Source organism: Macrobrachium nipponense, chromosome 23 (genome assembly GCF_015104395.2).
Source record: "Macrobrachium nipponense isolate FS-2020 chromosome 23, ASM1510439v2, whole genome shotgun sequence".
Classification (NCBI taxonomy): Eukaryota; Metazoa; Arthropoda; class Malacostraca; order Decapoda; family Palaemonidae; genus Macrobrachium; species Macrobrachium nipponense.
In genome coordinates this window covers 50,083,594-50,093,088 of record NC_061090.1, presented here as the reverse complement: position 1 = coordinate 50,093,088, position 9,495 = coordinate 50,083,594, and positions in this window count along the sequence as shown.

Here is a 9,495-nt window from a genome sequence, read left to right as displayed (position 1 = left end):
ATGCAGCAGTTATGCTTAAGTTTTTATTAACCTCAAACACATTTTTTTCAATTTGTTTGCTTTCAAATAAATAAATAAAAAATAAAAAAAATCATAATTTTTTTTTTATGAAAAAAGCAATTATTTAATTACTTGGTTAAATCAGAATTCCATATAATGAAAGGAGACCATAAAACGTCAACATGTAGAAAGTAAATACTACATTTCAGAGATCAGCTATCTCTCTCTTCAGGCAGGTAATGAATATGAGAAAAGTTACAGAATAAGCGGTATTTATACCCAGAGGTCCACAGGTAAACCGTTTAACTAAGTCACACTGGTTTACAATTGTTAACCGGTGTGACTTAATTAAGCAGCTTACCTGTGGACCTCTTGGTATAAATGCCGCTTTTTTTTTTTTTCACTCAACACCTGCCTGAAGAGAGAGACATCTGATCTCTGAAATATAGTATTTACTATTTACATTTTGGCATTTTTATGGGTTCCTTTCATATTATGTATATATATATATGTATATATATAATATATATATATATATATATATGTGTGTGTGTGTGTGTGTGTGTGTATGTATGTATGTATATATACGTGTATATACACACACATTATCTATCTATATAATATATAATATATATATAATATATATATATATATATATATATATATATATATATATATATATATAATATACTGGCGTTCTGCCTGCACGCGTGCATTTGCAAGCCGTTCCGAATTTCGTATTTTATTCCATCTGGATATTGTTTGTTGGGCGACCGTCCCATCTGAACAAGACGTTTGCAGTTGTCAAAGGTTCGAGGAGCGCGGGTCTGGCATTAATTCAGATGTCTGTGATGACAAGTCGCTGAAAGTTGTTTACAATATTTATTGGACTGTGCACTCTGTTAAGTCGAGTCTCCAGTTAATATGAAGAATCATACTAGCTCCTGGAAATGAATATACAACACAACAGTAAATACAAACGGTATCCGGTTAAAAATGTGTCAGCGGATAGAAAAACACTCGATTTTCTTAACAGGTGTCAATAGATATCTTGCATTTTTCCTGATACACCTGTAACTCCAGATCTTATATACATCATTTATATATAATATAATTTGAAAAACTTGTAACGTTCATGGTGCATTTCATCATCATAGCATGGTGTAGTCTGCTAAGTCTAAGAACGCATACTTTTATGGAAAATATATTATTCATTCGTATATATAAATATTCCCCAAAAAAACTCTTTCCCTACTTAGAGAAAATATAAATAAAAACATAACAAATGTGATGAGCAAAATAATCATAATTTCTTTTTTCATTCCAGCTCGAAACCAAGTGTCAACACACAAATGCAGCCAAGAAGACAGTTATAAATTCTCCTCTTATTCCCTATTACACCCTTCCATTCGTCTTTGTTTCCAACAAAAGGCTCTGAACTTGTCTCTGTCACATTCAGCTTACTGGTGTGTCAGTTCTGTTGCGATCTCTATTCTCTCGGAATTATACTCGCTATTTTATGCTCGTGTGTTTCTTGCTTGACGCCAGTGGTTCCATTTTTGCCCTTGTTTTTATTCTCTTCTTTCCCTCGAGGCGCTTTTGTTCGAGGGGCAACTTTTAAAAGTTAATTACAACGGTAGCCTATGGCTTGACTACCTAAATGAGTCGTGAGTGTGCAGATGTTAAAAGAGTCCTCATTCATCTGTTCAACTTCTGCTCTCGTGGATATTCAGCGTCTGGTAATCTTCTATCGAGATTTCGGAAGCCCACTTAAGATTAAGATGATGATTATCCATTACCAATGACAGCTCTAAAACATGTTTTCGCACCTTTCAAATTCAACAGCTACTGGTGCAGGATTTATTGTTTCAGATTAATCGAGTATTTAGAACCGCACTGAAAGTTTAAATAATCTCTTGATTTCCATAGAATGAGAGAAGGAAAATTTCGATTTCTGTCACACTTAAAACACTGACTTTCATTTGCAATCATACCTGTCAGAAAAACTGACCCGAAGATCTGGTAGTATCGTGTGCTATTTCTCTTTCACACAAGACTACGAATACTGTGGACAGTAACAGTTGATACTTGTCAAAAGCTCTCTCTCTCTCTCTCTCTGAGTACTAATAACAACAAAAACTATTCTCTTAGCAAACCCACAGCTAAACAATAAACACCCGGATGTAATTCTTGAGCGCCCACAGTTCCACACCCTCAGTCTCACCCTTAACAAAGACACTCACCCACAACAACGCCCTAAAACAGGATGCAGGCGCCAGGGGCATGAGACACCTGGCGCAGGCGGTAATAGGTGGAAGTACTCCTTAGTTAAAAATCGTAAAATACAGATTTGATTCCCGGTGCTAAAATCAGACGCAAATGTGAATTGATTCGTCGCGTAAATAAACGGCGATCAATATTAAAATACACGACGAATAAAACGCGATCTCGTGGGAAAAGAAAAACGTAATGACAGCATAATGGAACACGATCAACTGCAATGTAGGAAACAGAAATAGGGGTCATGAAAGTAGACGAAAATACTTCATGAAATAAAATGGGAAAGTTAAGACGTTGTGAAACAAAGTGAAATAAAAAAATACATAACAGACTAAGAATAATGATGATAACAGCAAAGTAAGCCACTGGTATTTAAATTGCAATGGAAAGAAATGAATCCACTGAATATGTACTGAACCTACTTATTACATATTGTATATTGCTATATACGAGCTAAAATAACTATATTGTTCTTGTAAAGACACAAACATAAAAACACATTATTTATGTAAATACACACACACACACACACACACACACACACACATATATATAATATATATATATATATATATATATATATATATATATATATATATATATATATATATATATATATATATAATCACTACAAATGTCCTTTAATATCTAATTCGCTCTATCCCGGAATTAATATACTTTCATATATGTTAACCGAAGGGGAATTTTTTAGTTCATAATAATTTCGTCCCCTCGTGGATTCAAACCAGCGAACAGAGGAGAAATCAGAGCTTCAGTGACGTCTTTACCGGTAAAAACGTCACTGAAGTCCTGATTTCTCCTCTGTGCTCTGGTTCGAATCAACCAGAGGACGAAATTTTTATCACCTAAAAAATTCCCCTTTGATTAACGTATATGAAAATGAACAAATTCCGAAGTAGAGCGAATTGGATATTAAAGGACATTTGTGGCTTAATGCATGTATATGAATCAAGGTGATGTGATAAAAATTCATATTATATAATAAGTATCTATAGGACTCACGCGAATGATGCAGTGGCTGTAGAAAGTCTTAACAAGCTGCTAATGAGCATTTTGGGTCAGTGTATGAATCATGAAATGTTAAAATGTTACAGCAGTTTTTCTGAATCGAGCAGTGACCACTGTTTTTTTCACTGGAGACAAATCCATGTCAACTAAAACATTCCTGTGTAGAACCTCATAGGAAATAATAAATTCAAATGAGAGTCAGCAATCTCTCAGTACATTCTTAGAACTTAATCGAATTTTATTCCAAAACACAAGCAATAATTCTCTCTCTCTCTCTCTCTCTCTGATCAGCAATATTTGTCAGAAGGAAATGCCCCCCTAAAAAAAAAAAAAAACCATTGTAAACGCCTCCATAAAGATTCCACTTATGACGATACGTCGAATAAAACGTCAAAAGTATCATCTGATGGTACATTAGATTAGAGCGATACTCGGGATTCCTAAATTCTCAGCATACGGAGGTAACAAAACAAAACAAAATGTATGAATAGGAACTCGTCAAGATCATTTCTAGTGGGGACGTCGATTCTGAGAGATAAGGAAGAACTCAAAGTGAGCGACCACTAGAGCGCACTTATACAAGCACATATGAAAGCCTCATCACATGATTCCATCTATACAAAATATGAATTTAAATATATTTTTTGTGGCGCTCCTCTCCTCTATTCCAATAAAGGTTCGGCACACCTTATATCACGTACAATAATGTGCCTTCTTCCTTTTCCATTCTTTGGCACATTATATATATATATATATATATATATATATATATATATATATATATATATATATATATATTTATAGTATATAATATATATATATATATATATATATATATATATATATGTACATAAGATATATATATATATTTATATAGTATATATATATATTATATATACATATATATATATATAGATATATATATAGATATATATATATATATTATATATAATTATTATATATATATATATATAATATATATATATATATATATATATATATATATATATATATATATATGCAAACACACAAACACGCACACACACACACACACACATATATATATATGTGTGTGTGTGTGTGTGTTTGTGTCTGTAAATAAAATACATAGTACATATAATATATATATATATATATATATATATATATATATATATTACATTGGTAATAATCTTTCTTTCTGGGGCAGTCTCTTAGTTACAGGACTTAACCGTTTGCTAAATCATGCCCCATTTCCCCCATTTTCCTAGGGCACAGGGCAAGAGCGTGTCTCTTCAAAAGAAAGCAAGTAGCCTCTTTAGAGCACATATATCTGCTAGGGAACCCTATTCTAACCGCCATGATTGTCGACAGTCCCCCGAACGATCGTTAAGAAGCTGCCTTTTGATTGGCAGAGACATTTTAACAGCGGCTTAAATCACCCTTGTTACCGAGGCAAATAACCTTAAGGAGGACCTATGGCTGAGGCGACCTACAATAAAAAACGGACTCCTCCGAAATAATAATACCCTTTCCATAATTCCGACTATTTCATAAACAAGGGAACTTACCCCCAAGCCATAACAGAAAACAGGGGTGTAGGGGCATAAGGAGAAGTACTACTGGGTCCTGGGACCTAGGGACGGGGCGGTGGGGGTGGATATATATATATAAGGAGCTGCTATAATGGCCAAAACGAGCCCTTCGAGTGTCTCAAATTATAAAGTGCAGGGAGGTTTACACCCCCATAGAAGGCAGCCATTCGTATGGAAATATGCAATCAAGATCAACCCGCAGCTCTTCAGAATGGATGATGCAACGTCGCTTCGATCGACAGTCTCTGCGATGAGGCAACAGGAAAGAAACTCGAGTCTCCCTCTCTCTCTCTCTCGCAAAATAGTTATTTCAAAGAATGTGAAAATCTCTCTCTCTCTCTCTCTCTCTTGAAAGATAGATATTACAAAGAATGTGAAAATATCTCTCTCTCTCTCTTGTAAAATATATTACAAAGAATGTGAAACTCTCTCTCTCTCTCTCTCTCTCTCTCTCTCTCTCTCTCTCTCTCTCTCTCTCAAATTTACAGCACAGAATAAAAAGTACGGTTTAAAAACTAAATACCTTTTTTCTCTTCAGATCTTGACTGTAAATGGAATATTCACTATTATATTACGTCAAAGCTCTCTCTCTCTATCAACAATCCCACCCCTCTTCTTTTTCTTCTTCTTCGTCTTCTTCTGCTTCTGCTTCTTCTTACTCTTCTTACATAGCACGGAGAAAAAAAAAACCTAATGTCAAGTTAAATTAGATGAAGGCAGATTAAACGTCACCCATCGAGACAGCGACGTCGCACGCAGCCGAGACGATCATTATAATGATGACAATGATGATGACCAGAGCGACGTCCGGGACGAAAGAAGAGTGATGAGGATAATGGTGAAGTCGAAGTCTCAGAGGGGAGGAGGAGGAGGAGGAGGAGGAGGGGGAGGAAGGCGAGGTATGTATGGCATACGATAATGATGTCGAAGGGCGAGAGGGAGGCCGGGGTAGCCATGGGGCATCGACCATCATGCCAATTTCACCCACACGTGACGGGTAGAGGAACAACCACCACCACCACCACCGCCGCCATCTGTCAATCGGAGCAATGGTACACGATCTCCGAATTGACAGGAGGCGCTTTGAGATTGGGAGACGGCATTGCCCGTCAGCCTCTTGCCAATTCCCCGTTACCTTTCGCGCAAGTGGAATATAATGAATGTTGGCAATGCCAAAGATTTACACAGATATTTCTTTGGGAAAATCATAGCTAAGGGTACATACGCATTTCCCCGCGGGGACACTGACGTCTACTGTCATTTCAGTAGAGAGAGAGAGAGAAGAGAGAGAGAGACGAGAGAGAGATTGGGGAGGAGGAGAGAGAGAAGAGAGAGAGAGAGAGAGAGGGGTGGGGGGGGGGCGGGGTACCAACTTTGCATAAATGACATACAAACATGTCACAAGCTACTTCAATACGGGCTGAAGATAACGTAGCAATGTCTATCAAAGTGACCTTGCACAGATAGAATTAGAGTAAGTTACCTGGCATTGAACAAATGCATTGTCTTGAACGAATCCGTTTAATACCTATATCTTTTTTTTTTTTCATTTATTTAATTTGAAGGTAGATGGCACGCCCGCTATCGTATCACTCATGTCACCAGATGCCTGCTTGGATGTTGAAGACTTAACAACCACCCGATCATAAGAGGAGCCTTTTTGATGGTTTTAGACAGATAGCAGACAGACATTTTGATTGCTGCTAATGGAGGACGAAGTGATAAACAGAAATGTAAATAAATAAAATTTTTACTGTTTGACATCTTACGAATTTGTGATGAATAGCTGAGGTACCTACCGCTGTCATCTGATAAGAGAAAATGATGAATAAAGAAAACTTATTCAATGAAAAAGTGGAACCTATGGCCTCATGAATCATCACGCTTGTCATTTAAGGCTATTAATATTAATAAAATAAGAATTACTAATCACTATACGATAATCGCTCTCCGTAATGGAGGTTATTTTTGATTATACAAGAAGCAATGACCAAAGCAAAAGTGAAATATGGGAATGGTGAAATATCTCGACAAAACAAAAGTGCAACTTAAGAGAACTTCCCTTGATTTGTCAGATTGTTTTATCTTAATCTTTGTTGGCTCGAGGACTGGATTGTCATATAGTATTTACGTCAAAGGTCAAGCGCTGGGACCTATGAGGTCATTCACCGCTGAAAAGGAAATGGACAGTAAAAAGGTCTGAAAGGCGTAACAGGAGGAAAACCTCCTAGTTGCACTGTGAAGCATTTGTTAGAGAGGGTGGAAAGTAAGATGGAAGAAAGATAATATGAACGGAGGCACAAAAAAAGGAGTGAAAGAGGTTGCAGCTAGGGGTCGAAGGGACGCTGCAAAGAACCTTAAGCAATGCCTACAGTGCATCGCGTGAGGTGCACTGACGGCACTAACCACGAGGTTGTTTGCTTGTGTAACCAACTGTTAATGACCTCCTCTTTCAAAAGTTAATACACATGCCCCTGATCAATAACGATAAAGGGTTATATGATAAATATAATTATTATGCAAAGGATAATGTTTCCTATTTGGATAAGAACTGTGGGGTGGTCAAGCTTAATCATCTCAATCCGCTGCATCTTAAATTTGATTCTTTTTCACACACACAAAAAATATGTAAAATTTCTCTGGTTGGTCGCTAATTAGTACTTTATAAAAGCATAACAACAAAGCAAGCGGCTATTAATATTTTCTAAATCGACAAATAGGCCCCGCCCCCTTGCTGTATCAGTTGTCAAATGCCTCCACCTATAATAGACTGTTTGTGTTCGTCCCGCAATTCGTTATATGACTGTAAATTTCAGGGAATGGTATGTAAACCAATGTATTCAAAGTTCAGAGATTTCGCCGCCTTTTATAGTTGAATAATTTGTAGTGAAATGAAAGATCCTAATTCAGTTGTATATGAAATAAGAAAAAATGGTTGAAAGTCCACTCCCTGTGATAAATGGAGCAGTCTTTTCTCATTGTCATTCCAGTGATTAAATTACGTCGTTATGGAAACTATCTCAGCCATACCAGTTAAGAAAACCATTTGAAGAATACTATAATCAAGCTAAACAGTGAAGAGTTATTTTTTGCTAAACGAGGAGGAAGAAGTGAGAACTTTACGAGGTGGAAATAATTAGAACTTTCGCAGGAGGAAATAATACCCATGATTTTTATGAAATGAACGGCTTTTAGAAGTAATAATAATAATAATAATAATAATAATAATAATAATAATAATAATAATAATAATAATAATAATAAGTAGTAGTAGTAGTAGTAGTAGTAGTAGTAGTATTCAGCAACAGAATTATGTGAAAGATAGAAACTACATCTGTATTTTTCTTAATGTTAGGGAGTATCATCTTATATATAGATATATATATATATATATATATATATATATATATATATATATATATTATATATATATATATATATGACTGGTAAAAGTGTTCTGTAACAACAGAATTCCATCTAATAAAAGGAGTCTTTTGTTGGACGTTAATCAGGGATTTGGCTAGCCAAATCCCTGATTAACGTCCAACAAAAGACATCGCCCAAAGACTCGGGGGTATATGAGATCCCATGCCAGGACTGTGACCAATCTTACATCGGATTTACAGGTAAATCACTTCCCCAGAGATTAATACAACACAAACAGTCAGTTAGGTATGGACAACAGAACTCAGCTATTTTCAACCATATAAATGAACATAACCATAGAATAAACTGGAATATGTCACGTGTAATTTATAGCAGCAACTGCCGGTACAAGAGTCAAATGATGGAATCGGCCTTAATAAAAGAGAAGCAGGTAATGAACATCTCAAAAGGGAATTGGACATCGGACATCGTCGACGCAGTGTTCATTCAACCAACGCTTAAGAAGATTAAAGGAAGATTATCAGCGGGGGTGACCTAAATTGGCTTACTTGTGGACGAATCTCTTGGTATAAATACCACCTTTTCTGTAAACTTTTCTCATTCATATACCTGAAGAGAGAGACAGCAGTCTCTGAAATATAGTACATTTCTCTCTACATTTTGGTGTTTTTATGGGCTCCTTTTATTAGATATATATATATATATAACATCGATCACAACAACAAAAACAAAACCAATTACAAGATAAAAATCAAAGCATTTCAGCTACTGGGTAAAACTCGTCCGTACAACTCTCTCTCTCTCTCTCTCTGCTCTCTACTCTCTCTCTCTCTCTCTCAACTCTCTCTCTCTCTCTCCTTCCTCAGGGCGGTGATGCTGCAAACTCATCCCCCATATAAACAGCATCTGTAAATGTTCCGTCCATCCAGCAAATTGGCAGCTTTCATCGACCTCATCTGAGGTCCATTAAGAAGCACAAAGTAAACCACAGAGTCCCATCCCAATTTTGGAAATTCTCTGCAGGACTAATGGTTTATTAACATACCCGCAAGGCATTTGCCGAAAAAGGGGTAGGTAGTACTATAGCACCGGTAGCGGAGGAGCAGGAGAAGGAGGAAATGGGATTTGAGTGAGTGTGCGGAAGGATATGAGGAGGAGGAGGAGGAGGAGGAATGACGATAACGAGGAGTATAAATACTGATAATCAGTAGGAGGAGCGATAATG